Raw genomic sequence first — 27,557 nt, 5'->3', positions numbered from 1 at the left:
ATGTGTGTGAACGGCTTGTGGGAGGTGTCACAGAGCGAGGGGCTGGGGAGACATTTGACGTTGTACTCCAGGGTCCCCAGCTGTAAGTGCACATCTCACACACTTGCTTCGGGGCTGGAAGGGTCACTTCTGTAGAGAGGTCAGTGCTGGGCACACACGCAGTACTCATAGTTGGTGCCTGCTGTTGATTATCATGGCGATTTTTATTCTTACTCAGGAATTGGGTGCTCAGCAGGCATGTCCCTCTGTGTTTTGGACACTTACTGTTGTGCTGTTTGTCACTACCGTCAACAGTCCCCAGACCATCTGGACGAACGGCATGAGCGAAGGGGTGGCCCTGACACTGTTTCCTGGAGAATTATTTCTTCTGGTTGCTTGGGTGCATCTCATACTCTAGTAAAGACAACGCCATTCATTGGGGGCCCTGGAGGTCGCTGGCATGCACTGGCTCCCAGAACGGAAGGACTTCATTCCTATCCAAGTGTGTGACTGCGGTCAGTCCCCTTTCCAGTGTGGATGTCCCTTTCTTTCTTCATCTGTAAAGCGAGGGCCACTGGGTGATCGCCAAGTCTCCACCAACCCCAGAATCCCAGCACGATTGGTCATCTGCCTTTTGAAACTAAGCATCTCTTAGAACATAATAATCAAAGCAAGAATAATACTTATAACCCGAAAAAAACCTGAAGAGAACATATATTGGTCTCTGTAGCATTTCTAAGATGAAACAGAGTTCTGAGCTTTCTTTCGTGAGACTCTTTCCACGGACCGGGAGACCGGGTCCATGGCCTCAGACACACAGGCCCAGCCGCCCCCACCTTGCTGTCCACCCCCTCGTGCCCAACGACCACCTGACAGTGCGTCCAGCCCGAGCTCCACACAGCCAGGCTTCTCGGAGATGGCGGTCGGGCGACTCACTCATGGGTCCGGGCTGTTTGTCCAGATAAAGGATCAGCGGTAGGTGCTCGTGCCAGGTCGGCCCACGATGTTCCGGAGCGTAATGACTATTGTCACCTGCCCGTGAGGGAGCTCTGTTCTGCACCAGTGCTACCCGCACAGGGCACCAGGCCTCTCTCTGACCGTCTCTGACCGTCTCAGGTTCATCCGGATTGCTAGGAAGTGACGTAAAACCGGCCGTCTGTGCTGTTCAGCGATGCCACCCACAATGTTCCGCTCCAGCTGGCGGTGGGGACTCCTTCAGACGGGGTGAGCCAGCACTGCGGCCAGGCTTCGTGCCCTGTCCCCCGCCCGTCCACACATACCTACCTGCCTCAGATCTCCTGCCTGCTGCTCAGACCTTAAATGGTAGGGCAGCAACGTTCAGAGCGGGCAAGTGGATGTTATCCTTAAAACGGATGCTGCAGTTAGAAGCGGACACAACTGGCCTTGGCTCTGCCCAGATGGGCCCCTGGGGTTGTGGGAGGTGGCGAGTCTGGCCAAGAGGACACCTGAAAGTGTGGGGTCTGAGCTGGAGGTCGGGGGCTCCACCCCGAGGGGGCCATCTGGCCCTCAGGACAGCTCCTCCTCACACGTCTGCCCCATTACCCCTGCAGGTGCAGTGGTGACGATGGAACCACGGCCAGGCACCCATCTGCCAGTGCCCACCGTGGCCCCCTCTCCTTTAGAGCCCTGCGGGGTGGCCAGCGGGGCAGTGGAGGAGAGAAAAGGAGGAAGAGTAGAAAAATCGCAGAGTATAGACAGTGGGAAGCATGGGGGTGGGGGCGTCAGGGCAGAATGAGAAGGAGGAGGGAGTCGGCCACGTTTGTGCCCCATCACACCTGCACCTCACGCAGCGGGCTCTGGTGTCAGCGTGTGACACGTTGCGCAGACAGCCTCGGTGCCGTCAGGGAGGCGACGTGGAGGGAACAGCACATCCGGAGCCCCGTGTTCCTGTGTCGGCTTTGTTAACACCTGGATGGGCTCCTGGACTCTGGCTGGGCCTCCGTTTACCTATCTGTGCAATGAGGGGGTTGCCCGTCCCTTTGCTGTTCTATAGTTTTTATTGCTCAAACTTCCTGAAGGATTTCCTTCTCATTGCGGTCTGCTCATCTACTATTTAGTTCCTTGTGATACATTTTTGAAACCGTTTCAACTAAATTCCTGACTGTTGGAATTAGCTGGCCTCAAACGTCCGGTGCCTTCTGCTAATTCACATGGCTCGATGCTCAAAGCCTTTCCCTCCGTCCATTAGCGTGAACCGTAGGTCAAAATCACGCTTACCGCAAACACATTCCGTTGCCCCGTTCCCTAAGTGCCCACTTTCAAGGTGAGAGCAAAGTCCCAGCCCATAAGACAGATTTCACTCATACATCAGGCAGCAGGTGGCCCAGATGCCCGGTCTATGGGACCCAGTGGCTTGGAATATCCCTCCACCGAAAGAGAGAGTCTGCACGCACAGGAAGGGCGGGTGCTGCCCTCCTCTACCTGGCAGGTGCTGTGGAAGTGAGCGTGTTCCACAGCCGCGTTGTGCTCCATTCACCCGGGCTCATGCCTATCAGCCCACGCGAGTCTTTCTAAGAAGACAGCAGAAACCCACAGTCCTGGAATGTCTCCAGATTGTGGACACCAAACGGAATCAACGGTGGAGTCCTGGGGGTAACTGAGAAGCTGGCGCCGAGGTGAAGCGCCAGTTACGTGAACGCAGCAGGTGCACGGCCGGCCCTTCCTCCACATCCCCGCACGCGGGAGGGCCCGAGCTCAGACGACTGTGGGGTTCACGTTGTTGCTTTGGTCCCCGATTCTGTTCCTCAATAGGACAGGTGGGCCTCCACCAGCTGTGTATTTCCCATGCTGGCCAGTGGAAGCTTGCTGCTGACGGTGGTCACGGAATATTGGTTGAATGAACAAACCATGGTCTCCTCCATTTTTTAAAAATGAAAGCACTTACTGGGGCCCCTGGTTGGCTCAGCTGATTAAATGTCTGACTCTTGATTTTTAGCTCAGGTCATGATCTCATGGTTGGTGAGATCGAACCCCAAGTCGGGCTCTGTGCTGGGTGTGGAAACTTCTTGGGCTTCTCTGTCTCTCTCTCTCTGCCTTTCTCTCTCTCTCTCTCTCTTCCTCTCTCTCTCTGCCTTTCTCTCTCTCTTCCTCCCTTCCTCTCTCTCAAAAGAAAAAATGAAAGCACTTATCACGTACTGGTGTGATTATGGGTTCTCCTTCACGACACTGAGAAAATGGCCTGTGTTGAATTGATTGTTATATTCAGGGCTGCAGTATCCAATATAGTAGCCCATAGTCATCTGCAGCTATTTAATTAGCATTAAAGAAAATCAAAAAAATGGACTCCCCGGCCACACTGCTCACATTTTAAGGGTCCAGTAGCCCCAGGTGGGTAGTGGCTGCCATATTGGTGGTTTCCATCACCACAAAAAAAATTCAGTGGACAGATCTGTGACGGCCATCTGGGCCACAGTAGGTGTTCATCAGGTATTTGTTGCGTGAATGGTGGCCGCTGGCTACTGCAGGGGAGCAGAGCAGGAGGGGGCAGGAAGGGCTGAGCTTTGGGAGTTAGCTCAAGATCCCGGAACGCCGACGTCAAGAAAGCTCATTCTTCGCCAGTTGCTCAAGGGAATGTGTTCTGTGTCACTGTAGCAAAATCAGATGGCTCCGTCTATGAGGGCCAAGGCCGATCCCGGGTGGAGATCCCAGCGATCCCTGCAGACGCCTCAAAGCAGAGCTCCCCGCACGCTCTGGCAGGCACAGCTAACGGCGACCCTGGACGCCAGATCCCCGTCTGCGGGGTGTCGACAGGCTCTTTATCTCCTGCGTCCAATCCTACTTTACAGAATCACAACCTTCGGAGATGGCGACGGATGCTCTTCTGGTTTTCCCCCCACAGTCGAACCCTCAAAGCACTAGTAATGTGGCGACTCAGGGTGAGGGCAGCTCATGTGTTTGAGCCCCGCCGAAGGCCTTGAAGTTGCAGAGAGAAGAACTGTGTGCCGTGAGCGGTGAGTTTCCCGGGGCCCCCACGTCCTGTGAGCCTCGCTGTGCCGCGCACGTATGCCCGGAGCGTCTCCGCCAGTGCAGCTCTTATGATCCTTTGCCGTTAGCTTGACTTAAGCCATCTTGAGTCTTTCCTGTCACGTTATTCTAGCAAATTGGTTACCTGGCTGCAGTGAACACTTACATTTAAAATGTTGTGTATTACAAGCTCTCAGGGCTGGTTTCTGTGGGGTTTTCAGTGGCCTCTTGCTTGGTGTTTTCATTTATCTGATTTTAACATAAACAGAGGGTCAGGTCTCAGTAACTGGAAAATGGGCTTGGCGGCGTGTTCCTGCTCCGGCCCTGTCGCATGGCCTCTGATGAGAGAGGAAGGACTCGGGCAGGCAGGTCACGTCTCCCAACATCGAGGGGAGGCTCGCGAAGCCACAGACACTTCACAGACGCACGGTCGCTGTGTATGATCGCTCTTTCACGGGTGACACCTTTCTTGTATTGCCTGAATGGCCTCGGTTGTGTCAGGGCTAAAATACTTATTTTGGAATCATGTGAGTAATATTTGCACGTGATTCTGGAGCCCTGAGTTCAAATCCCAGCTTGGCGAGTACGGCACGACTCACAGAGCCCTTACCTGCTGTTTTTTAACATCTTCACAAAAATGAGCCCACTAAGCCCTCACGGCGACGGTACACGACGACGGGATAGAAATGATTATAATTCCCCTTTTGTGGGACGGAGATCGTGAGGGATCTTCTGAAGGTCACACGGCTGAATAACATTGAACAAAGTACTTGAGAGTCCCTTGTCCCCACATCTTGCCTTTCTGGTCTCTAAGGACCAAGAAACCCTGTCCCACTTTCTTATGGGGCTGTGGTCAGGATCCATTAAAACAATCACACACCTGTTCCTCTAATGTCTATCACACGGTGAGCAAAAAATACGTTTTGCTGAATGAATTAGACAGAGTGGCTCCTTTGTGCATTTGTTCAGAAAATGTTTCACTGAGCAGCACGGACACAGTCCCCAGCTTCACAGGACATGAGCAGAGAGTTGCCTGATGGACTGGACGGGCTGTGGGGCAGGAGACAGACAGACAGGCACCTGGGAAGGATGGGCCACACCCACACGGATGGAAGAGTTCAGGCCATGTACATGGAGAGGCGTGTGGACAGCCGCAGATGCGCAAAAACGCAGACAGTACTGGTCACACGTGTCCCTACTTCTCGCTCTCCATGCCCAAACTCTCCTTCGGGGGGTCAACTGTGCACACATTGCACTCCGTTAGGAACCCCCCACCTCACCCTGGAGGAACCTGTCCTGGACTTGTCTAGCCTGCTCTAAGTGTCTGTCCCTAGACCTCTGTCCCCCTGGGAGCCCCAGCAGCCTCCTCCTGAGGACGCCCTTCTCTCTACCGGTGCTGGGGACGCCCTTCCCTCACCTGTGCTGGCTCCCCTGCTTCTGGACCCAACATCTGTGTCCTCCACTGTCTCGCGTGGGTGCAGCACATGGTCCAGGAGCTCACGGAGGAGGCATGAGAAAGGGACAGGTGTGAGACCCTTGCACGTGTGCAGGTGTCTCTGTGCTGCCCACAACCGATGGTCCGCCCGGGAATGCAATTCTAGGTCATATGGCATTTTCCTCGGTACGTCTGCCATTTTCTTCCTTGCGACCTAGTTCCTTGAGAGCCGGTCAAGAAGTCCAGTTCTGTTATGAGTTTTGATCCTCTGTATGAAGCTGGGCTTCCGAGAGTCTTTGCCAGTTTCTCTGGCGGGGGATCCATTCCCACGTTCTGGGCCACGCGCTGCTCTGGAGTCAGTTCAGGGAAATGTTTTACTTACTTCCAGCGCTATTTTTCCTTACTGTTTTCTCTGGTTCTGGATTGCTATTGTTTGGCTGTCGTGCTTCCGGAGCCATCTCTCGCGTTGTCTTATCTTTTCTCTGTTTTCCCCCAGGGTTTTGTCCTTCTAACTGGACAGTTCCTTCAACTTTGCCCCCAGTCCTTCTCTGAGTTCTATTTCTTGCTATCTTTCATTTTTCTGAACTTCTTTGAGGCCCTAATTGTTTTCTCATCTTCCTGTTTGAGAATATTACACCTTGGCAGGGAAGATTTTCTCTATTTTCTCCGGGTTGTTTCTTCTGTCGCGCTGTTTCATTTTAGAGGCTTTCCCCCGTGCCTGGTCCTTGGACGTCCCCCACACGTGGGGCAGGACTGCGCTGCCTGCGGGTCTCGGGTGCGGCCGGACCAGGCTGCTTCGTCAGGTGGTCCGGCAGGAAGCGGCCGTTCCTCCCCGGCAGGCGACGTGCTGGGAATCCAGTGTGGAGACTCTAGGGTCTCGGCATTCCGTGCACAGATGCCCACGCAGCCCTCCCCCCAGCAGACAGTGACCCCATGGCAGCGACCGGTGACCTCGGTGACAAACTCTGTGCTTCATTCTCTCCAGAGAACAGTTTTTTAAGCTGATCAGGTCTCGGGGGTGAAGAGGGGGCTCATCGGCTCCGGGCCCGGAGCGGCACATTGGGGTGGCTGCTTCTACCCACGCGTAAGACCAGTTTCCCCGCTGTCAGGTCCATTGTCAACACGTCCAGCCGTGCCTGGTGCCATCGATTCGGGAGTTCTAGAGGATTCCAGGGTTCAGGTTTCGTCAGGGCCACCCGAGGTTCACCTGTTGTTAGGGGCTGGGCGTCTGCTAGATCTCACAGTACTCAACTCTCTGCTCCTTTGCCTCCAAAATTCTGGTGCTGTTTCTCCTCTCCCCTTATTTTTCCCAGTGTCCTTTTGCCTTTAAGAACCAGACTCTTGGCCACTGTTTCAGTGAGGTCTGCAAGGCGGCCCGAGCTAACAAGTGTGTTCAACTCTTTCTGGAACTTGGACATTATCTACTCAATTTTCTTTAAGTTTATTTATTTTGAGAGAGAGAGACAGAGACAGAGACAGAGAGTGAGTGAATGGGGGAGAGGTAGAGAGAGACAGAGAGAATCACAAGCAGGCTCCACACTGTCAGCACAGAGCCTGACAAAGTGCCTGTTCCCACAAACCGCGAGATCACGACCTGAGCTGAAATCAAGAGTCAGACGCTTAATCAACTGAGTCATCCTGGCTCCCCTACTTAATTTTAAAGAACTTAAAAAATACGGCTCTGTCCTAGCTATGTAATTTTATTTTGTTTTTATTTTTTATAATTGGCTGCTTTTTCTTTTCTTTTCTTTGTTAAAGTTTACTCATTTGTTTTTGAGAGGGAGAAGGTGTGCACGTGCACACGAGCGGGGGAGGGACAGAGAGAAACGGAAGAGAGGGTCCCAAGCAGAGTCTATGCTGTCAAGCGGGGTCTGTGAACCGTGAGCTGAAACCAAGAGCCAGACGCTCAGCCGGCTGAGCCACCCAGGCGCCCTTCCCGTGTATTTTAGATCCCACCACATGGCCCTGGAGCTCTGGTGGTGGCTGCCCGTTTCCCCCCACTCTCCTCCCGCAATCCCATGCCCACCCATGACCGTTCCCTCTTGCTGACCCTTCGAAATCCGTCTTGGGGTCCACCCTCCCCGTAAAGTCACTCCTGACCAGTCCAGAATTCAGGACCCTCTACTTTTAGGAACCATCTGATACCTCACACCAATCTTGTAAGCCACCTTACTGTGGTCTTGACTTTTTGAAATGCATTTCCCTTATCATCTCGATTCAACTGTTTTCTCCTTGGCTGAGGGACTGTGCCGTATAGTTAATTGTTCTCAATCCTCGCTGTGCCAAATGAAGGAGTGGGTCTTTGATACGTCTGTTTCTATCGATCAATATTATCGGCGCTTTTGGAACGGGCCCGCCAGTCTTAGACTTGATTTTACCAGCATCTGGCTTTCAACGAAATGTGTGCTCTCTCCTCTCCCTGTACAAAAACAACATTTACTATCTTTGTCATTGACGAGACTAGAATGTTGAGAATGTTAGGATAAAATTACCCCAAGAACCAGGCTACCTCTTGGCAGTGAGATTAGAAAATTAAACCGCTTTGTAAATACACATAGACTTTTTCTATTTTAGTTAAAAATGTCAAGCGGTTGATAAGGTTTCCAGAAGGGGCTGGTCCATCATGAGCTAGTGAACTGCGTGCGAGGAGATGCTGCTGACTGTGGCAACACCCTCAGAGCGGTAGGGTCTGGAGGAGGTAGAAGCCTTAGAAATCGCCAAATCCATCTTTCAACCTAGAAAATGAAGAAACCGAGGCCACAGGGATTAAGTGGTGTGCACGGGCCGACGCGTGGGGTGGCATCAGACCAGACTTTGTCTGCGAGCAGCTCTTCCGTCGGGCACCACGCGGTAGAGGCTGACGCCAGCCAGAAGCAGCACCTCCGTGGGGGGCCCTTCCGCAGCCCACAGGCATCCCGCCCGCGCCGGCCAGAGGAGGGCGTCCCCGGAGAGACCCGCGCACGCAGATACCAGCGTCGGCTTCTCTCGACGACAACGCGGCAACTTCAACTTTGTCTTTCTGAACATTTACAGGCTGACGCCGGCCCTCTTGGTCTGAAGGGCGCCAGGTCACACGGAACATTAGCCACGGAGGCCACCCGGTCCGCATTTAGTCCAGATGAGGAATTTAACGCTTGAGGCGGCAAGTGTGACAACTCCGTTAGTGAGTGGCCGTTCCGCGTGGTACCGCCACGGGCACTCAGTGCCGTGGTAACGCTTAATGCGGCAGGAAGACTTGGCGCCTGGCGCCACCCACACCGGAGACATGAAATACGTCACACTGACGCGGCCGTCCCAGCTTCTGTGAGCCGCGGTCAGTAGGATACACAGGAAGAACTGAGAAGCATGCCACTTGCATGATGGCACCGGGGACAAGCGCGTAAGAAAAGGCATAAAACAAAGGGCTAAAGATGTCCTTCCGTCTCTTCCCCAAATACATGCTAGATTATTCTCCTTCAGGCGCGGTAGGACACGATACTTTGTCTTCACGTGGTTGGTAGGAAATTGCTCAGTTGCCAAGTATTTAAAATTCTGGTAGTTGAGGGATTGAGTTGTTTACAGATTTAGTGTGGGAATGCAGGTGATGCATATGAACGTCCGTGGCTCGTGTCTATCATAGATGTACATTTTATGTATACACACGTGCACACACATGTGCTCGCACACACATACATATGCACACACATGCACACGCACGCGCTCACACACATGGATACACATGCACGCATACAAACATGCACACATGTGCTCACACACATGCACACACACCCACACACATCCACGTGCACACACATGCACACACACACAAGCACGTGCACACACATGTACAATGCTTGCCTGAGATGCACATATGCACACATGCACATACACACATGAACACATAATGCACACACATGCACAGACATGTGCACACACATGCAACACACAATGCCTGCCTGCACACACACACAAGCATGCACACACATGCATGCACATGTACACATGAGTGCACACATGCACACACATGCACACATGTGCACAGTGCACATATGCACGCACACCCACATGTAACCAAGCCTGCATGAGATGCACGCATGCACACAGACGAACACATAATATGCACACGCGTGCACACATGCACGTGCACACACGTGCACACATGTACAACGAGCAATAATTTGTACGTGCACACACGTGCGCACACGTGTACACACGAGCACAGACATGTGCACACACACGCGCACACACATGCACACTCCAGGCAAGATACGCCTTTGATAGAAATTTGAAGCTTCTTAAATATGCATTTTCTAATAAGCAAAATATATAAGCTTTTACTCCACATAGGTTTTCAAAAGCTGCTCTACAGTTTCATCGACAGCAGGCTACAAATAATGAGCCTGAAAATCTGGTCGTTACAAAGATTTAAGAATGTTTTCTTCATAACGTAGCCTCGATTGTAGTGTCTGTGGCAACGGCTAGTTACAAGCAGTCGCCGCTGCACATTTTTGCCGAAGAGCAACCTCATCCCCAAATCCATCTGCCCCCGGAGCCGGATGATCTCTCAGCTGAACGCAGCTATGTTTATTCCCGTTATTTCCGTCTCCAAGTCCAGGAGGCGTGCTGGGCCTGAGGAAGCACACGGCGGCTTCTCTATTGCGTGACTGCCCTGCTCACGACCCGGCCCAGGGTGTGTATGTGGCGCAGCCAACGTCCCCGTGCGGGTGACTCTTGGTCACAGAACACCACGCGCGCGGCCGTGGGTCCGCCACTCCTCCTGCTGCCTGCTCTCCTCCCTGAACTCAGACGACAAGACGTGACGTTCTCTGTGGCAGGCTGCTCTCTGCTTGGACAGGCAGCCTGCTTGCGCACGGTAGCCGAGTGAGAAGCGCTGGGGGGCACCCTGTTGGTTTCACACGAGCCGGAGTGGAATCTCACGGGAAAGGTGCTCTGAGGACAAATTCGGGGCCTCCGCCGTGCCCCTCCTCTCAGGATCTCTCCTGGATCCTCTGAATGTGGCTTCTCTGTCCCGTCTACCTCCAGCTTGCTTGTCTCTGTGAGCGGGGAGGGGCCCTCAGGGGACACGGGGGTGCCCTGTGTGGCTGCGCTGGTGGCTGTGGTCTTTCAGAGTCCCCAGCCAGAAAGGATGTGCAGAAGTGGCTGGCGGGGGAGGCGTGCTGCACGGTGCGGTCACACTGCTTTATTTAGGTGTGGTGTCCCTGGGAGTCTTGCTTGGGTGTGAGGTCCTGGGGTGTGTGCGCACATGTGTGTGTGCGCACATGTGTGTGTGAGGCAGTTCTGTCTCTAACTTCCTACACGGCGGTCCTCACTTCTCTCCTCTTGCTTTGAAGCTGCTCATGTGTTTAGGCAACAAGGAGGAGGACTATCTTCCTGGGCACACCTGGCTGGGTAAGTCCTCGGTGTGGTTTACGTACTTATGTTTGTTTTATTGAGCACTTGGCTCATTTGCAGGAAGACACGGGATGTTTTGGTAGCAAGGCTCTAACCCTCCCCGCGGGTCCCCCACGAGCGCTAACAAGGGTAGGAGGCTTCCTCATCGCCCCCAGCACTTTGCCCCTCCAAAGGGGACAGGCTTCCGAAGCCACCTTCGGATGCAGCTGGGCCCGCCGAGTTCACTGCATTCGGGGTCTCATCCGGGTTGTAGAACTTCTTTCTTTTTTAAAGAAACTCAGCACCGCTGCTTTTGCATGGTGCAGACACCCTGCTGGGGCCTGGGGAGGAGGGAGCCGCGCGTGGGGAACGCAGGAGAGGCGCGCGCGCTGGCCTCCGACTCCGTACTGGGTTAATGGAAACGGTTCTGCCGCGAGGCACTTAAATCTGTCTCCATGTTTAACAGTAAGGAGACAGGAAGTTTTTCCAAACTGCCGACCTCTCCTCCCTGTGAGCAGAAGAGTAAATCTTAGTCGTACAAATGCAAAGGTTCTGAGACTGTTGGCTCCAGAAATGGATGCCGGTCTGGGACCAGAAAGCTCTTTACTGACGAGTGGGTCTGTCCTTAACTAGGGTCTGCGGAAAGAAGGCACCGATCAGATCCTCAGCACTTTCACAGGCGTCGTCTGGAGCCGGGGGCCGCAGACCAGGTGTGTCCGGGGGTCTGGAAGCACCGAGGGGGCTCTGTCGGGGACGCCCTTGTTCCCTGTGAGACTCTCGCCGGGCCAGGGGGTCGGGAGGTTGCTGAGGCCCTTTCCTTGTAGGATCCCGTGTGTTTCCTTGAACAGTTCCCACGTCAACACGGTTCCTCACATGTTTTATTGAAATAACAGTCTCAAAAATGTAAAAATCCCCAGCGCTGAAAAGAAACGAGTAAGGGCCGGTGTGTATAGCCCGGGTCTGCTTGGGGATGAGTTTCCCAGAAGCCGAGACACGGCAAGAGAGGTCAATAGCGTGACATCAACTTATTGCAAGAAAAACAAACAGCACAAAAAGCAGAACCCGAAGCAAAAAGGCCGGATCCCACAGGCCGTTCAGAGGTGCGGCTCCAATGTGATGTGCCCGTGGGCTTCCTGGGCCGCACACAGCACGACGTGGCCCTCACCCAGTGGCAGCCCCGAGGGAGAAGCCTGAAGCCAGACGACCCCGCCTCTGCCCGTATCCGGCCCTTCCTGGGTCAAGGGCTTTGCCGTCTGAAGGCTGGCTTGGAGAGGGCAGAGGGGGCTGGCTGACAGTCCTGGCCGTCCACTGCACGGTCTCAGAACGGTCCCTGCAGAGGCCGGGCCCAGGACTCCCCGAGCGGGGACGTCAGATTCCAGGACCACAGCAGGCCGGTCAGCCTTTGGCTGGAGGCGGAGAACCCGGAGTAATTCCGTTTCTCTGGAAATGACTCTCGTATAAAAACAATTTCTCGCCGCTGGCTGAGAACAACGCACGGGCTTCGCTACTTCTGGTCCTTCCACCGCCTCGTGATAAGAAATCGTAGGCCGACAGCAGATGAGCCGGTGAGCTGTGTGCTGGGCAGGCCGGCGGGGTGCGCACGCGATGACCCGGCGGTGCGGCCCCGCTGGCTTCCTGCCCCCGGCGAGGGCAGTGGCCCTGCTGCACGTGGGAGCGCCGAGGGGCCGAGCAGGGCCGCCCACCTGGATGTGCTCGCTTGCCTTCTGAAAGATGCCCGCGTGCCCCAGACGCGAGTCAGTGTCAGACGTCTGCCCTCAGGTACCTCCACACGGGCCGGAATCGCTAAACTGGGAACGGCAGTTGGGCTAGCGAGTGGCCGCCTGCGAGTCCCCGTGCTCTGAGCATCACCGGGTCTGTTCCCTGCGCCTTTGCGGCGAGCGGCAGGACCCTCATACGTATCTCCACTTCCTGGGCCGCGTGGGTTCTGTGAGCCACCCCTGAACCCCAGAACCTCAGTGCCGTCAGATTTCCGTTGAGCTGGAAACAGAAGGCACCAGAGAAGGGCACGGGGCGCAGGTGGGAAGGACTGAGCCCGGAGCCGGCGCACGACTCTGGTCCCCGGGCCCCGAGCTCAGTGTCTCCAGCTCCCTGGGGGCGAGAGAGCCTTCTGGCCAGCGTGCGAGGACGCCAGGCCGCAGGTGCGTCCAGAGTCCCCTCGCTCCACAAGGCTTTGACGTCACGGCAGAAATGCTCCCAGCGGCGAGGACGTTTGCACTGACCCTGGCGCCTCCTCCGGTCCCCCGGCTGGTCCTGGGCCGCGCACCTGGGAACCGCTGCCCCGAGGCCACGCTGGGCCCTTCTTCGCCTCCCCCCCTCCGCCCCGTCCGCAGGCTGTCCTCACTCTCCACCCTGCTCCTGACCGCAGTCTCGGCTCACGATGTCTGCTCCTGTCCCACATGCCATCCTGAAGCTGGGGCTCCGACCTCTCCCTGTCGGCACACGGCAGGCCCCTCACCTGCTGTCCTCCGCACCCCTGCCCTGGGGGACGGCCTCGGTCCCCGTGGGGAACTTGCTTTTCTGTCCTCACTGGGCTCCCGGCCCCCTGCCCCACCTGCCCCTTTGAGGGCTGACTCCCCCTTGCGCTGCCCCGTCCTGGGCCTCGGCTACACGGTGGGCGGCCGCCCCTGTGCTCCGAGTCCGCACCCGGGCACTGGAAGAGCCGCCCACCCTGGTGGCTGGGGGCCTCGGCGCTCAGCACGCGGCTACCTCGTCACAGGGGTGCAAACGCTAGCTTCGCCGCCCGGCCGGCGGGCTGAACGAGTGAACGAAAATGTGGAGTTTCCCCACGGGCCAGGCCTCATCCCGCATTGCCTCCCTCTGCCCGAGCACCGCAGTCCCCCTCGCTCGCCGGTGGAAGCCCTCCCCTCGGGAGCACCCACCAGCCCAGGAGGGTGCGTCCACGTTCCTCTGTCCCACTGTCCCTCGACGTGACTCCATTACGGCACCGGGGACGCTGTGCCCTACGTGTGTTTCCACAGGGAGGGGCAGGTGCTGTGGGGAGAGGTGCTTTCCTCCCCGGGATGTGCTCCAACACGCACGGCAAGTTCCTGACGCTCGGTGCAGAGGCAGTTAGCACCCGGGTGGTGCCCCTGGGCCTTCCTCCGGGAAATGGCACAGTGTCTTACTATGGACGGTAAACTGAGGCAGTGTCATCCGCTCACATGTAGAAGTCGCTCTGTTTTTCGACCGTTTCCCTTATTCAGGGTCTTGCATTTTGCCGGCGTGTAGTGAGGGCCCACAGGAGCCCGCGCTGTAAGGGGGCCCGCGGCGAGGCAGACGGAGAGGCTGTGTCCCAGGGATCGAGGGCCATCCGTCCGGGAAGCAAAGTTTCCACCTGGGCAGACGCGGCAATAATGGAGGGGCGTGTGCAAGCATGTGCTTGGCGAGGTTGGCACTGGTGACACGTGTTTGACGTGTAGAAGGGAACCGGGTCTTCAGAGGGTCGTGACCGCTCCTCGCACAAAGTGAGAGCCGTCGGGCAGTGGCCGAGGCGGAACGTGGGCTGAACCGGGGGTTTGGTGTCCATCTGTGTCTCCCACCTGCCGGGAGGTGGAGTGAATTGTTCCAGACCCTTCTGGTAGCTGGAGCCAGAGCTGGGACAAAAAAAAAAAAAAAAAAAAAAAAAAGTCTTCCAACTTCCAATTCCAAAATGTCACATTTGGAGATCTGGGTCCAAGTCATTTCTTAGGTGAAGGTCACCAGGAACAGCGCCCGGTGCGTTTATAAGTGAACGAAAGAGATTGAAAGTGACGTGGCCTCCTGTTCAGGCATTTTGGGGTGCACGGCAGAGCTCGTGTGGAAAGCCAGGCCCGCGGCTGGAGACGGGTCTCCATGGGCACGCCTGTCTCGTCCCAGCCTCCTCCTCCGGCAGCCCCGGGCCACGGCCCCGCGATCCGCACCTCTGGACGCGTGCCTCCCTGTCAGTGCCACACAACACAGGTCACGGCTGCTCCCAGGGCGGGAGGCGTCCCCCCCACTCCCCTCCAGGTATCCTTTCTGCTGGACAGCGAGCCCTCGGCCGTCAGCATCGCGGGGAGTCCCTCCAGCAGTCCGTGACGTCACATGGTCTCGCCACCTGCCTCTAGGCCGCTCCCTACGAGTCCTGTGATTTCTGGAGGAAGCGACTGGCAGAGTCCCCGCGTCGGGCTGGAAACGCAGCCCATCCATCTGCTGGGTCCCTGCTCCCGGGATGACATTCGCGGCGCTGTGCTTGTGCTGATGTCTGTCTGTCCACCCGGTTCCTCGGTGCGTGTGTCCCGGGGCTGTGGCCAAGGGCAGCTGCCCCAGAAAAGGTTCGCCGGACCCCCAGCAGCTCGCCCCAGCCACACCGTCGGGGTGGGTTCCCAGCAGCGGCACAAAGACGCGCAACGTGCGGGAGCCTCTCATAACCTGCAGAGGCCCCGGGGTGGCGGCAGGAGCGGGAGAAGGACTCACCTGGGTGGAATCTCTATGCCTGTCGTCCTCCTGAATTCCGATCGTTTCAAAATCTAAAGACATTTTTGTGCAGTGTTCACACCCGGAACGGCAGCAGTGGAAAAAGGTAATCTACGAAAATGCTCTCCAAGTACTCCACAGTGTTTCTTGTTTTCAGGAGAAAACAGATGACAATTTATAATTTAAGTAGATCTGTTCTGTAGAGTTATACATTGGTAAGTGATATAAAGATAAAAACAGCCGTGCGAAGGGGTTAAAACTGCTGGTGGTTTCAGGGCGTCAGGGCTGAAGGCCGAGCGTCAGCCTGCGGGGTGCACGGCATAGGGAGCGGGTGCCGTGCGTGTGAAAGGCTTATGTGAGGCTGGTCGCGGGTGTCCGAGGCAAGAACCCTGTTGTCAAGGAGGCTGGGGCCCGGGGCCACGGGGGTGGGGGGCAGGCCTGGGCGTGCTAACTCGCCATCAGTCCCTGTGCCAGGAACACTGCCGGCTTACACGATTTACTCCAGTAACTCGATGGAGACAACTGTGGGATCTCACGTACCGTCAGTTTCCAGAAGACTAAGTTAACCAGCCTTCTGGTCACTGGTAGCCCTGTCTGTGCAAAGGGACGGAGGCCATCCCGACCGGCCGGAAGCAGGAGCAGTGCAGGGTCGGCCTCCCACGCACCAGATCCGCTCTCACCATCAGGAAGGGACACGTTTGGCCAGAGTTTATCCAAGTGCATGGAATGATGGAATGACAGGGTCACGGTGAACGGGGCTGTCCCCAAGCTCCGAGTGTTTGGCGGGCATAGATCGCTATCAGTCCCGAGCATGGAGACGCGGCGCAGGGAGGGGACCAAGCTCACACCCTGTCCTCCCTTCCCTGTACAAACGAAGCCAGGACAATTTAAGTGGTTGCCTTGCTGTCCTTTGGCATTGCAACTGGTGACAAGAAGAAGATTCTCTAATCTTCCTGAAGTTAAATCGTGAAGACACGTGACAGATGGAAAGGAACGTGTCTGGGCACGCTCACCAGCTCAAAGTTAAAATGCAGCGGCATTGGTGGGGGGGTCCTGCTCACTCGTCGGCTGATGGGAGCACAGAGACGCCCGGGGCCAGGTGCACTCGTGGATGCGCCTTGAGGAGGTCAAGGTGACTTTCCACTTTCTCGTGTGCCCCGTCCCTGCACAGACACACTTGTGCTTCAGGCTTTGTTGTCTGGTCACCTGGCTCCTCTTCTGAATCCCGTGCTTGCCGTTCAAAGCTGGGCTGGTGGCAGGGAGGGGTGAGCCGGGTGACCATGACAGAGAGGAGAAGGTGAGTGTCCTTTTCTGCCTGGCGCAAAGCATCGGCCCCTCTGCCTTTGTCCGGCTGCGGAAAACACTGTCCTAGACTGTGGGAGGGAGGAGCGGTCTGGGGGGCCAGCTCGCCCAAACACTAAGGGGGATCATTCTCAGGCAAGAAGAAAGCATGGCGTTCATGGCTAAGCATGCCATTGTCCGGAATTGTCTGGAAAAGGCACTGTTGAAGATAATGATCAATCTTTTAAAAATGGATCCTTTCACAAATACTATAACTCTTTTTCCAAGAAGAAGGAAGTATTTTAGAAACAATTGTATCCCCTATTGTGTGCGATGGGGTAACATCGCATCCTTCTGCTGGTGGGAACGTACGAAGATGCCTTTTGCCGGAAAGAAACTTAAAAGAACAGTTCCTGTTTTCCTGCTCTCCAGCCCCACGCTTCTCCTTATGACAACATGCACCAAAGAATCAAAGTCGTAAAAAGCTATCTGTAAAGATACTTATCACACATTTTTCATAACACGAGAAAGTTTCAAAAAACTAAATTATTTCTAACAATAAGAGTGGAGTTGGAAGTCAGCCATGAAAGTCAAAATAAAAGTCTTTACTGATATAGGAAAAGGCTCCTGTTATAATGTTCAGCGAAAATAAAAAAAGAAATACAGATTTAAATCCTGAGACTGATTTGAATAAACAGCAAAAACGCATTAAAATCAAAGGAAAAACCCAGCAGCAGTGGTGGCTGACGTCCGGGGCAGATGTCACGCAGTGACCGTAACGCAATCAATACTCAGAGAAGGCTGTCCCCGTTTCCGTCCTTTACTCTAAGTCACTCTGACTCCCTTCAGCCTCTCTGGTGAACAGAGGCCCCTGGAGAGTCAGTTAAGAGCATCTGAAAAGCTAACCCCTTTTTATCTTTCCAAGTTCGGAAGCGTTTCAAAGACTGCGGAGCCCTGCGTGTGCACGGTCCCTCCCCGCAGACCTGGTGCCAGGCACCGTGCCACGTGCCCCGTGTCCCCCCAGTGCTCCGATGGCCCCGGGTGGGGACGAGAGCCACCGGACGCGCATCCTGGCTGGGGAAGGGCTGTGAAAGCACCCTCCAAATTCTCCCCTTCTCAGCCTGCACCACACCCCCTTCTTTTCGTGTATTAGAAGTCGATCTACGATAATTTAAGAAGTGTCCCCGATAAAGGCCATGCCCGCCTCGCAGGAGGGGCTGGCGCTGGAGGGGACAGAAGTCCACCCGGGTGTGGACAGCAGCCCAGGACCACGGAGCTGCGCTGGTGGCCAGTGCCACCACCCACGGGCCCAGGACTTGTGAACTATAAAGTGCTTCTCGCATAGTCCTGCCGCTGTCGTTACTGTTACAGGCATTACAGGGGCTTCCCGTAGGGAAGGGGGGAGGGGCTACAGCGGCGTTCCCGATGTCTGCTGGCCAGGACCCTTCTTGGCGGCCACCGTCCCACCACGCTGCATCCCACCTGTGAGGCCTGTGGCTCCTTTAGCCACCTGTCCTTGGAGAGAACTCTGTCGGCACCCACCCCGCCTGTCCCCACCCCTGGGCCCCCGCCGGGAGGGGGTGAATCGAGAAAACACGAGGAGGGGCCTGTGCCCATATGTGGCCCCACCAGGACGGAGTCTCTGTTCCTGACCCCATGCCGAGTAGCTGCTCTCCACGTGACAGGCCAGGTCTGTGTGAGCAGGGACCGGAAGCATCCACGAGACCAAGTGCGCACGACCCGCGGTTGAGGCCTCTACTCCAGGACTGCTGTCTGGCGGACCCTTCCCCGGATGGCACCTCTGCCTCCCACCCTCTTGGCTCAGCTGCTCTCTGGAGAAGCACACGGCACCGCTGGGCCCGCTCCCCTCCAGCCTGTCCTGCCCACCTGCTCTCGGGGGAGCACAGGCTCTCCACTCACAAGCCATTGTGCTGGCCGAGGGGCTCACAAAGCGGTTCGGGCGCATCCCTGAATCGTTATGCATTATTTACGATTGGAATTTCTTCCAAGATGCTCACTTCCCTGCTCTTGCTCCCTGGAGTTTTAGGAAATGCATCCACTTGTACGTGAAGCGTATCCCTGGCGATGTTAAATATAGCATTAGGTAATATTCACAGCCCGGAGAGTGGCTACTAAATTACAATGAGTGGATCTTTCAAAGTCTGTGGAATCATACAAATGGAGTGCAGCACTCTCCCTTAGCGGGAAAGGGAAGGTGCGTTTATCTTGAGGATCCATTCTAAGCCCACAAGGGCTCGATGGAGACTGCCGGGGCCCAGGCACGCCTGTCCGAGTCAGGCTCCACACAGTCTCCAGGGCGCGTCCGGCTCTCCCCCCAGCCCGCCCGCCCGGGCCCTGCATCCCTGCGTGCTCCTGGCTGCCGCGCTCTCTTCGGGCCAAGGCCGTGGGGCAGAAACGGCCAGGCGGCCGCAGCGCCTGGCTCTCAGACGGCACGCTGGCCCAGGGCCTGGAGGGGGCTCCGAGCAGCCCTGAGTCCCTGGACCCCACCCGTGAGTGCAACACGATGCCCGGAGATGGCTCTGGGGGGTCCCAATCCGGGACGGGGCTGAGCCTGGCGAGGCCGCCTGGTCTGCCCTGACCCCTTCCCAACCAGGCCCGCTTCCTTGATTCCGCCGTGGGAGGAGAGCCGGTGTCCCCAGTTGGGAGTCGTCCTCCACGGCCACAGGGAGGCCTCGGGAGCGAAGGTCATGGCGGCACCACGGGGGCATGGCTGGGGCTGCTGGGGGGACGGCCCTCTTCCCCAGCTCCTGAGAAATGCCGGGGCCACGTCACGGTCACAGGCAGGGCTGAAGTCTGTGAGGTGCGACGCCAGGCTGTGGCCTCGCGTCTGCCCAAGTCTGTCCGGCCGGGACCGAGACGTTCCCGGGCCGCCCCCCACCTGGGAGAGGGGAGGAGGACAGACTCGTGAGGCAGCTTCTGGCACTTGGGGTCTTCGGGGCGCGGCTTTTTCAGATTCGTACCCGCTCCTGCTAGATGCTTCTACCCAGAAGAAGTCTCCTTCCTCCGTTACCTGCAGACGCCCTCTGACCAGGTGCCTGCCTTCTGTCTACACAGACCTGTTCCTTGGGCAGCGGTTGTCCATCTCAGGGAGCATCAGAATCCCAGACCACGGGGCCCCCTCCGCAGCGTCTCATCCAGCGGGTCTGGAGTGGGGCCCAAGCACGTGCTGGCTTCCCAGAAGGTTTCCAGGTGGCACTGATGTTCCAGGTCACGGAACCCTGCTTTGAGAACCCTTGCCTTAGGGGCACTGACCCCGCCTCCAGCTCCAGGGGTGGGCCCGACAGTCAGGAGGGCGATCAGGGAGGGCTCGCAGGTGGCTGGAGACCCAGCTGGAGCACTGGAACAGAGGGTGGTGTTGGCAGCTTCTCGGAAAGTTCCCCCTTGTGTTTCCGCGAGGTCCTAGAAGTGACCCGTCCGGTGTCTTCTGTCCCGTGACTCGGGAGAGCTTTGCAGCAGTGGGGCCGGTGATGGGGCAGAAGCCCCTGAGGGAGGGAGGCTCTTTGTTTCCAGTTTACATGAGACAGTTAATTCTGCATTTTGTAAGCCCGTCGGACGAGGGTTTTCCATTTACTGCAGCTGGCGACGTACTTAGTCACACAGAAACTTTTCACACAAAAGCACTAAAATCTCACTGAACGAAAGCAGCGTTACCGCTAAGTGCGCACTTCCTCCCTCCGTCTCTCGCTAATTCAGGCAGGAAGAGGGTACGGTTTCAATCGGGTCTTGGGGTCTGACGTTTGACACACCGTTTTCTCTTCGGGACACAAGATCAGAGGACGAGGAGAAGGGAGTCCTCACGAGGGTCCTCAAGGTGTGGGTACAGGTGAGCGCAGGGTGACCGCTCTCCAACACGGATTTAAGGAACGGGCTCACAGTGGGGCTCACCAGGCGGTTCCCCCAAAACCGTTCATTGTGAAACAGATTCCGGGCACTGGGAGCCCTTCCTGGAATCCTCACCCATGTGCACGCTGAAATCTGGTGGGGGGTTCCCCACCCGGAGATCCCCTCTCCCCCCGCCTGCAAGCTCTCATGTGGGGACGTACACCTCGCAGCGGGAGAAGCCTGGCCCCTCCCGTCCCAGGGGGAAGAGTTGTCAGCACTGTGGGCCCCACAGCGGCTCAGCACCCCCGACCTCAGGAACCCTCCTGTCCGCGCATCCCACGGAGAAAGCGGCTGCCGTAATCCCGGTGCACGTGGTGGCGGTCAGAACTGAACTTGGGGAGAACCCGAGATGATGCCTGTTGTTCCCACCAATTTCTGAGGAGTAAACACTCTGTTGACGTTTCAAAGCCATGTTGATATATTCTCATCATTAGTCAAGAAATGAGAGCCAGGTTATAAATGCTACGTCTAGACTTGACCAATCCAGACTGTGAATGCCACCGAGTATCCGCGGGTATGCTTACGGACGTTCGTAACTGCCCGAAAATGCCCAAGTTCCTTGTCTGTGAATGTGGAATTATTTGAAACATATATAGAATTTCGTCAACATCAAAAGTGTGCCCCAAATGCATTACATGTTTTGTTTTTCAGATTTAAATGCACCGAATCAGTCATGCTGAGCTCTAAGATACATAATGAAACAGGCAACGGCCAGAGACCTGGCCATCTGGGCAGACGTACTACAGGCAGCAGGCAGACTGCGTTTCCAGGATAACGGCCAGGGAGCTTTGTATTTATTTATTTATTTTTTCAAATCAAGGATGTATTGTGACAATAAAGGTTAAGTGTCGTCTCGGTCTGAAAGGACTGTGCCTGCATTTCGTCTGTCTGCACACATGTGACTAATGACAAGCTGTGAGCGGCAAGTCCGGGAACCCTCCTGCTTTGATTCTACTCCATACAAATGAGTCCCCAGATCTCCAAATTTCTGCCCCCTGTACCGTCGTGCAAGCTACCAAACTGATATTAAAACATATGTGCCCTGACTTCTGGTTTATAATGCCAGTGACGAACGGTAAAGAGGAGAGGCGTGCCATAGGGTTCACGGATGGGGTGATGGCGTGCACAATGACGGCTCGCAAAGAACGAGGGGGGAGTCCTTGACTCTTGCGGGTTCGTGAAGTAAAACACCGATAGCCTGGCTGAGTGGCTTCGTGCACAGAATTTTTCATGAGCGTCCCACGGCGTGCCCTGCTGTATGGCATCCATACATTAATTAGAGCATTCAGCAAACACTGCAGTGTGCCCCATGCACCCGAGTGAATCTTCATTTTTCACATGCAGGCCCTGACTAATTAAAATCAGCTTTGCAATTAAACGTGGAAAATTGTGTTAAACTTTCAAGCGTAGTTAGAAAAAAATGCAATTATGCTGGGGTGTTTTATTTTAATGCAAATGAAATTTCTATCAGTGTGAAATGGGTAAAAGGGAAATGCAGGGATCCCTGTTTCTTCCTCCTCTTCTCTTTCTTTCTTTCTTTCTTTCTTCTTCTTCTTCTTTTTTTTTTTTTTTTTGGATTATAGATGCTCTTGTCTGTTGCACATTGCAATGCTCCACTCCACTATCTCTCGCCAGTACCTGGCTCTGTTCCAAGGCTTTTAGTGAGTGCTCTCTGCCAAGGCATGAATAATACAGCCCCCAGGCTGTTGGCAGAATCCAAATGAGGCATGCGTACATCAGGAAGCAAGCCCTCGACTTCAGCTCCAGAACAAGGTCCAGTGAAGACAGGCAATTATTCACCCGCGGCTGCCGCCATGGCAATCACACTGGCGGGTGCAGAGGTATACGAGATGGGAAAAAAATCTGAATACGGAATGTGCACAACAAGCCAGAGAGAATCCAATAATTTTCTAATGAAAAAGGAAAGCTACCATTTGGAGCTTTTAATTTTAAAGTTTCAAGATCAATTGACTTGACTCAGAATTTTCTAAATTGGGGAGGATTGAAATATGATACTGATACCCATCACCTAGCTTTTGGGTGCTTGTTGAGTGGGCAAGACTCTGAAGGTAGATTTCAGGTCAAATATTCCATCAGAACCTTATGCCCAACAAACACATACTTTTGAAAACTGAAGTGAGGGGTAAATATAAATGAAATCCACTGAATTTCAGAAAGAATTCTGGAGAGGTCACACAACAGATGAGTGAGGAATGAATCCAAGTTAGGGGTTTCCTCTGTCTCTCTGTCTCTCTCACTAGAGGCTCATACAACAATCGCTATTCAGAAAGAATCCAACAATTCCAAATGTTCCAGGATGTACGTAACTATTACAGAAAAGGCTACGATTCAAATTCCTCTACACTGGTTAGTATTAATCTGTAATAGATATTGATATATTTTTTATCATTCCTATTTCTAATTGGCATTGGTGAAATTTCTAAAAACTTTAAGAATAGTAAATTGACCACAATTTTAGCAATAAATTTAGCTTACAGAGATATACCCCTTTCTTTTTTTTTTTTTTTTTTTCAACGTTTATTTATTTTTGGGACAGAGAGAGACAGAGCATGAACGGGGGAGGGGCAGAGAGAGAGGGAGACACAGAATCGGAAACTGGCTCCAGGCTCTGAGCCATCAGCCCAGAGCCTGACGCGGGGCTCGAACTCCCAGACCGCGAGATCGTGACCTGGCTGAAGTCGGACGCTTAACCGACTGCGCCACCCAGGCGCCCCGAGATATACCCCTTTCTAAACATGATTTTGCTTTAACACAAACAATATTTCATATCAACAGGGGGAGCAAAACATGCATTGTGAATATAAGGCAGTAGAGTTTTCAATCTTCGTTAAGTGTTCGTAAGTAGATTTTTTGCAGAAATGCTTTGACATTTGGCATTTTGCTCCTATCTTAGTATCCCTTCTTGCAAAGCTCTGGATTAATAACCACATCTCTCCGTCGTGTGGCCGAGCGGCCACAATGATTTTACATAAGAAGTCATATGTGAGGCTTCTTGTCACCATGTCCCCACCCTTCCTTGAGATGTCCATCTTTGGCCGGGGGGACGTGCAGCCTGAGGCACCCCCGCCAGCTCCGGGGTCAGGCTCAGCAGCCACGGACACCCTGCGCAGTGGTATTGCTCCCTCCGCGGGCCTTGGCGACGTCTGCACACTTCCCACCTGGCCTGGCCCCTTCTCCGCCAACACATTCACGGGCCGGCAACTCCCTGAATTCCAAGGGTGTGGCTTCCACACATTCCGTTTTCTCTGCCACCTTCCCACCGCAGAGATAGCTGTGGACACGTGGGAAACCAGTGGTTTTTCACCCATGGGCGTCTGACATGCTTACACTCTGGGAAAGGAGGTGATGCGGAGGAGAGCAGAGGGGGCTCAGGAAGCTCCTGTCCCTGAACTTGGGCATCTAAGACTTTGGAAAACCCACTTAAGATAGGAAGTTTTGGGGCACTTGGGTGGCTCAGTCGGCTGAGCGTCCGACTTCGGCTCAGGTCATGATCTCACACTCCATGAGTTCGAGCCCCGCGTCGGGCTCTGTGCTGACAGCTCAGAGCCTGGAGCCTGCTTTGGATTCTGTGTCTCCCTCTCTCTCTACTCCTCCCCTGCTCATGCTCTGTCTCTCTCAAAGATGAATAAACATTGAAAAAGAAGTGAGTTTTCCCATCTACAGAGAAGCCCCGTAGTTGGACCCATGTTTGAGATACACAAGGGTCTCTAGCTACCTGTAAGTATCGCTAAGAAAAGTCGTATGCACTCAGGGAGCCAGAATTCACTGAGCCACATGTGAGGCTGTGTGACAGTGAGTCCAAAGGAAGAGGTCACTCACTGCATACAGAAGAGGCTATGTTAGTGCCCTGGTTCATAACAGGAGACTTATTTCTGCCCTGATTGCCAAGTCTGCAGTGTTTTTGTCACACTTGTATGGTGGCAACACGAAACCTCAGGTGGGAAAAACAGAAGTCAGACTCATGTGTCCAGATACCAACGATGCTTCTGAAGAGAAACGTTTCTGATGTTGATTAGCTTCATGAGGGGCCTGGTCCTTATTCTGTCTTCCAGGGCACAGAGTGTTGACTGAGCCTGGATCCCTGCTGGTCACTGGATGGCAATTCAGATGTGTTTACCTCTGGCACTAAGGGACTGATGTACCACTTGCACCAGGTAGTGGAACTCTGTCTTTCTTTTTTTCCATTTTTGCTTCGGCTGCCCAAAGACTCAGAACAAAACGCAATGCTCTGCTCAAACCCCTGATACATCCTGGGTTTCTGGTAAAAGTATGTTCCTGTTTCCCTCATGTGCTTCCTAATTTACATCTTTGATCCAACTTTTAATTGTGCAGAGTTGCACGCGTGTTTACCAGCAACTTCAGACTGTTTATGACCTGTGAACATAAACAAATGCCCGTGGGGGCACCTGGGGGCTCAGGTGGTTGAGCGTCTGACTGAAGCTCAGGTCATGATCTCACAGTTCATGAGATCAAGCCCCATGTCAGGCTGTGCAGTGACGGCACAGAGCCGGCTTGGGACTCTCTCTCTCCCTCTCTCTCGCTCTTTGCCCTCCCCTTCCCCTCAAAATAAAGAAATACACTTAAAAGAAAATAAAAACATACCCATGAACAGACTGTCTTTTGTTCAAGCAAAGTATAGATTTCCCACACCTGCCTCAAATTACCTTCCGTGTGTTCAAATAAATAGATGTGTCCACATACTAAAGTACCTTTTTACTTGACTACGAACTGACATGATATAGGAATAAAATGAAATTATATCCCTAATAAAATGAAAATACATTCCCTGAATATCATGTTGCTAAAATACCAAAAGGGTGGGTAATTTCATCAAAACCAAGACCCAGGCTGCCACTCTTGTCACACTGGAAGAGGCTGGGTCTCGTTGGGGATGGAACAGCAGAGAAGTCAAGGCCACACCTGTGCTGTGGGTACGGAGGTCAGGGCCACACCCGGGCTGTGGGGTGCGTGCAGACACTTATGTACATAAATAGCTGTCAGAGGGGAGAGACTTCGGTAGCAGGGAATCTTTTAAAGCCAGAAATAATTGAAATGTTACAGATTTGAAATAACACCAGTCACAAGATGTTAATGTATACATGAGTCTCATCTACTACGAGAAGCACCTTTTCGGTTTAAGTAGTTCAAATGTCATCCCTTAGTTAAAAATTACCAGTAATATATAATCACTAGGGAAATGAAAATCAAAAACTACAATGAGATATCACCTCACACCTGTCAGAACTGGCTACAATCAACCACGCAAGAAACAAGTGCTGGCGAGGAGGTGGGAGAAGAACCCTCGTGCGCTGTTGGCGGGAACGCAAACTGGTGCAGCGGCACCGGAGACCAGGGTGGAGGCTCCTCAGAAAACTGAAAACAGAGCTACTCTATGATCCAGTGGTTTCACTACTAGGCATTTGCCCAGAGGGAATGAAAACACTAATTTGAGAAGCTCTATGCACCCCTATGTTTATTGCAACATTAGCTATAATCACCAAGATATGGAAGCAGCCCGAGTGTCTCTTGGTAGGTGAGTGGAGAAAAACCACGTCGTATGTGTATATATATGTAGGAATATTATTCAGCCATAAAAAGAAGGTATTATGCTAAGTAAAATAAGTCGGAGAAAGGCAAATACATATGGGGAATCTAAAAAAAAGCCAAAGAAACACACAAAAAGCAGAATCGGACCTCTACGTACAGAGGACGAACTGGTGGCTGCCAGAGGGATGGAGGTGGGGAAGGGGGAAGACGGGTGAAGGGAAGGAGGAGACACAGCTTCTGGTCACGGAATGAGTGAGTCACGGGGATGAGAGGCAGAGCACAGGGGACACGGTCGGCGATACTGTAACGGTGTCGTACGGGGACAGATGATGACTACGCTTGTGATGGTCACAGCCCAACGTATGGAGCTGTCAGATTATTGTGCTGCATGCCTGATGCTAATGTAACATTGTGTGTCTACCGTCGTAGAAAATTATTGACAACATATAGACATCAAAAATAAAATGGACAGCCCTGACAGTCTTGTCGAGAAGCGGCTTATGTGGTCACATGAGTTCTCAATGGTGATTAGTTCTACATAACAAAGTCTGTAAGTATCTCATTCAAAAACTGAGGAAATCGAAGTCCTAAATGTTCAGTAATCTGTCCAACGCCCCTCGCTGACTCGTGGCGCCGTGGTGCTGGAGGAAAGTCCTTCGTCCGCCGCCACCACATTAACTATTTCTACCAAAATGTTAGAAAATTTAACAATTACGTAGACTATGACTTGTGATAAAAATTACGACATTATTTTAAATTCAATTAGAAATGGGTTGAAAAATTGTCTAAAATTGGATGTTTCCGTGACCCTTCTCTAAAGTGCCGGCCCCATCACTCCTGGAAGATTCGCATGCTCTGTGCTCACACCCGCATCGTGTCCCAGAGGAAAATGCAGGCTGGCGGTCTTGAGGCCACCCCCAAGCTAAGCACCGAAGTTCTGTGCATGTGGGGAAAGAGACCTCACAGGCAGGTGTGCACGCCCATGTCACGTGGGGACGCGGACACACCGCTTGATGCGCCTTGGGTAAGAATGTGTTTCAGAGGATTCTTTGGAAACGTTTTCAGGGTTTTCCTGAAAAACCGTGGTGATGAATTGTCTAGCTAACATCTAATTCAAACTTTCTAGCCAAATGTAATCACTCCTTCTGGTAACAGTATGATAAATTTTAACTATTGACTAATCAAGAGAGGAATAAGGGAAAACCTTGATTTCATTCATGGCTTGCTAACTTGTTTTTCATTGAAAACATAAGCAATGTGGTTTTAAAAACCTTTAGATTAAGAATTTACAAAATAAATTCTTATAAAATAAAATAACATACTTTAAGTAAACTAATTATTTAACTTACATACTCAGTAATTTACTATAATATACAATAACAATAATAATATGATAAATTGAATTTAGGTTTTAAATCGCTAGATTCCCTTAGAAACGACCTGTCGTTCCTTTGGTATGTAGAGAAGTCTGATAACCATTTCATCATGGATGCTTGTTAAAAATTCCCCGTCTCCTTAGATGCTAGCATGGGGGTTTGGGGAGTAATTTGCAATTTTCCCCTTGATTTTACTGAAGGACAAT

General features: G+C 53.5%; 1 protein-coding gene across 14 annotated transcripts in view; it reads right to left on the bottom strand.

Moving 5' to 3' along the window:
• MYT1L (myelin transcription factor 1 like) overlaps positions 1-27,557 on the bottom strand; it is a 424,454-nt gene that overhangs the window by 114,320 nt on the left and 282,577 nt on the right. The gene's annotated exons all lie outside the window — the stretch shown is intronic.

This window comes from Prionailurus bengalensis, chromosome A3 (genome assembly GCF_016509475.1).
Source record: "Prionailurus bengalensis isolate Pbe53 chromosome A3, Fcat_Pben_1.1_paternal_pri, whole genome shotgun sequence".
Classification (NCBI taxonomy): domain Eukaryota; kingdom Metazoa; phylum Chordata; class Mammalia; order Carnivora; family Felidae; genus Prionailurus; species Prionailurus bengalensis.
Note: the sequence above shows the minus strand (reverse complement) of the source record. Positions and strands in the feature narration are given on the sequence as shown.